The sequence below is a fragment of the Tachyglossus aculeatus genome, chromosome 4, assembly GCF_015852505.1.
Source record: "Tachyglossus aculeatus isolate mTacAcu1 chromosome 4, mTacAcu1.pri, whole genome shotgun sequence".
In the NCBI taxonomy this organism is placed as follows: domain Eukaryota; kingdom Metazoa; phylum Chordata; class Mammalia; order Monotremata; family Tachyglossidae; genus Tachyglossus; species Tachyglossus aculeatus.
This window is the reverse complement of record NC_052069.1, coordinates 67,095,650-67,099,818: the sequence shown is the minus strand read 5'-3', so window position 1 is coordinate 67,099,818 and position 4,169 is coordinate 67,095,650. Positions and strand designations below refer to the sequence as shown.

The 4,169-nt window shown below is 46.2% G+C and overlaps 1 non-coding gene across 1 annotated transcript; it reads left to right on the top strand.

The window, feature by feature from the left end:
* Positions 1 to 425: 425 nt before the first annotated feature.
* LOC119927818 lies at positions 426 to 557 on the top strand. Its single transcript, XR_005450787.1, has one exon. It is a non-coding gene; the product is annotated as a small nucleolar RNA SNORA7 (small nucleolar RNA).
* Positions 558 to 4,169: the final 3,612 nt, after the last annotated feature.

Genomic DNA, 4,169 nt, shown 5'->3' with positions numbered 1-4,169 from the left:
GTCCGTCCATCTGTCCATCCCCATGCCAAGGACCTGGCCTACGGCCTCTGGGTGGATGCCTTTTCTGGGCATCTCCATTTCTCCTCCTGGTCTGGGTTGGACCTGCAGTTTATAATGGATATGCTGGCCCATATCTTTGCCGGACGTTAGACTCTGGACTTCAGAAGTTCGTGTTAATGCTGGGGTGATTCAAATTAAGGGAGCAGTGTGTGTGTGTTTGTGTGTTTGTGCATGTGTGTGTGCCTGTACCTTTGCTCATTCATTCATTCAATCATATTTATTGAGCACTTACTATGAGGGAGAGTACGATACAACAATAAACACATTTCCTGCCCACAACGAGCTTACAGTATGGGGGGGGGGGAGACAGATATCAACTTGTAAGTGTGCATACATATATTTATATAGGCGAGTATGTGTGTAACCCCCTCTCAGGGTCACACCTGGAGAGTTTCCAGTACTCTACCAGCCCTGACTATGGGAGGGAGAGTCAAGCAGAGGCCTATCCATTCCATTCCTAGCTTGGGCTAGCAAGTGGAAGGCAATCTGCTACAAGGCAAAACTCACATGTGCTGGGCAGCAGCAGAATGGGAAAGGGTACAGGATGGAGACTCAGGTTAACTGCATGGAAGGAGGCAAAGGAAAACCACTTCCGTATTTTTACCAAGAAAACTCTAAGGATACCCTACCAGGATGATTGCAGGTGGAGGTGGGGTGTTCTGGGAGAGATCAATCAATCAATCAATCGTATTTATTGAGCGCTTACTATGTGCAGAGCACTGTACTAAGCGCTTGGGAAGTACAAATTGGCATCACATAGAGAGATGTGTCCATGATGTCGCTATGGGTCAGATATGACTCGACAGCAGAAGACAACAACATGTATGTAAATCCTTGACCAGCAGAGTGAACTTCCCCAGCCCTCCATACTCAACCCAGCCTGGGGATTCCAGGTTCAAGGTTTTTTATTTTGTTTTGGGGTTTTTTTGTTGGTTTTTTTTTAATGGTATTTGTTAAGTGCTTGCTATGTGCCAGGCACTTTACTAAGCACTGGAGTAGACACAAACTAATCAGGTGGGACACAGCCCCTGTCCCTCATGGGCTCCCAGTTTTAATCCCTATTTTACAGATGAGATCCCTGAGGCCCAATGAAGTGAAGTGACTCACCCAAGTTTACACAGCAGACAAGTGGCGGATGCAGGATTAGAACAAGGATTAGAAGCAGCGTGGCTTAGTGGAAAGAGCTCGGGTTTGGGAGTCAGAGGTCATGGGTTCTAATCCCGGCTCCACCACTTGTCAGCTGTGTGACCTTGGGCAAGTCACTTAACTTCTCTGTGACCTTGGGCAAGTCACTTAACTTCTCTGTGCCTCAGTTCCCTCATCTGTAAAATGGGGATTAAGGCTGTGAGCCCCACGTGGGACAACCTGCTTACCTTGTATCTATCCCAGTGCTCAGAACAGTGCTTGGCACATAGTAAGCGCTTAACAAATGCCATCATCATCATCAACCCAGCTCCTTCTGAATTCCAGACCTGTGCTCAATCCATTGGGTCATGTTGGTGTCCAAAACTTCTGGTTGTTCCACCTGTTTCCATAAAGCAGAATGGAAATAACAGGGATGGTTTTCTTGTCCTAGCTGGGTTGAGTGTGTCTGGAGGCTTTTGTGATGGGGCTGTGTGATCTAATTTGGGTGGCCTAATGGCTAGAGACTGGGCCTGGGAGTCAGAAGGTCATGGGTTCTAATCCTGGCTCCGCCATGTGTCTGCTGTGTGACTTTGGGCATGTCACTTCACTTCTCTGGGCCTCAGTTACCTCATTTGTTAAATGGGGATTAAGACCGTGAGCCCCGCATGGGGCAGAGACTGTGTCCAACCCAATTATCTTGTATCTACCCCAGTGCTTAGAACACTGCCTGGCACATAGTAGGCACTTCACAATTATCATAATTATTATCATTGTTACTACTTGCAGCTGCAGAGATGCAGTGAGAAATGCAATAAATGGATACCCAGAATCCAGAACAAGGGCCCTTCCCTAGCTTTCGGATGGAAAAATGGACAGCAAACCTTTGGCCAGGATGAAATTGAGAAACTGAATACCAGCGCTTAATACAGTGCCCGGCACATAGTAAGCACTGAACAAACACCATAAAAAATTTCTGAATTTGGGCCCAAGAGCTTGCTGTTATTTATAGCTAGAGGGAGACAAGATTCACCGTTGGGAAGCAGATTGGGAAGCAGCTTGGCATAGTGGATAGAGCATGGGCCTAGCACTCAGAAAGAAAGAAATAAATTTCCTGAAAGAAAGCAGGATGCCAGCCCTCGAAGAGGCAGTGCCTATGGGTTTTCAACCTTCCTTAGGCATTGCTGACTGTGACTTAGCAAAATGGAGAAATAAAATAACATGTTTGGGGCCAAACCGGAGCTGATAAGGAGGGAGTGAAAGGGCATAAGAAACAGAGGCACAGGTGCAGTCATGGGGCTGTTCAGCAGAAGGAAAATTGTCTTGCTGCTACCTGCTGTTGTTTAAGAATGCTGCTTTGCTCCTCCTTTCCCCACCCGTCCCCATGGCCCCACTCCACATCTCTTTTAAACTTCTATTCTTGGTATGCACCCCAACAACCCTTTCCCCCAGACCAAATTTAGAACTGTGCCAATCACTACAAATAATGAGGAGCAGCTTGGACTAATGGAAAAACAGAGGCTTGGGAGGACCTGGGTTCTACTCCCCGTTCTGCCATTTGCATGCTGTGTGACCTTGGGCAGATCACTTAACTTCTCTGAGCCTCAGTTTCATCTTCAGTAAACTGGCAATTCAATTGATCTGTTCTGCCTCCTACTTAGAGAAGCAGCGTGGCTCAGTGGAAGGAGCCCGGGCTTTGGAGTCAGAGGTCATAGGTTCAAATCCCAGCTCCGCCAACTGTCAGCTGTGTGGTTTTGGGCAAGTCACTTCACTTCTCTGTGCCTCAGTTACTTCATCTGTAAAATGGGGATTAAGACTGTGAATCTGCTGTGGGACAACCTGATCACCTTGTAACCTCCCCAGCACTTAGAACAGTGCTTTGCACATAGTAAGCGATTAATAAATGCTATTATTATTATTCTGATATTTGTAAAGCACTTACTATGTGCCAAGCACTGTTCTAAGCACTGTGAACCCCATGTGAGACAGGACCTGTATCTGCCTTGATTGAATCTATCCCAGTGTTTAAATAGTGCTTGACACATAGTAAGTGCTTAACAAAGACAGTAATAATAAAATGACAAATGTAATAGCACTACATAGGACAGTCTGTGGGTGTGCATGGTGTATATAATCAGATCTGTGGGTCCCACCTGGGCCTTTCTAGCCACATGCACCTCCACTTGTCAGGCACAAACATATCCATCATTTGTACACATACACACCTGTGTGCACACAAACATCCAACATGCATACACTTTGCACACAGTAAGCGCTCAGTAAATACAATTGAATAAATGAACACATGCACCTATGCACACGTACACCCATCACGTGCACATATAAACCCATTGCTCATGTCCATAAACACCCAACATGTATGCATATAGAGCCCCATGGGCGAAGCTCACCAACTCTCGTATCTTCTATGAAGCCAATTTTCCTCTGCAACTCTTTCTCAGGTCTGGGGAGAGGACTGGAAGTTTCCTTCTAAAATGTGCTTCATGCCCCAAACCTCATTCTCTGAGGGTAAAACAGGGTCAGCTGTGGAGATGCAGTAAGAAATGCAATAAGTGGATACCCAGAATCCAGGGCACCCAAGGGCCTTTCCTTATCTGTTAGATGGAGAAATGGGCATCAGATATTTGGCCAGGGTGAAATTGAGAAACTGAATACCAGCACTTAGTACTAGTAATAATAATAATAATAGTATTTGTTAAAAGCTTACTATGTGCCAAGCACTGTTCTAAGCACTGGGGTAGATACAAGGTAATCAGGTTGTCCCATGAGGGGCTCACAGTCTTAATCTTCATTTTACAGATGAGATAACTGAGGTCCAGAGAAGTTAAGTGACTTGCCCAAAGTCACACAGCTGATAAGTGGCAGAGCCGGGATTAGAACCCATGACCTCTGACTCCCGAGCCCGTGCACTTGCCACTAAGCCATGCTGCTTCAGTTAGTACAGTGGCCAGCACATAGTAAGCGCT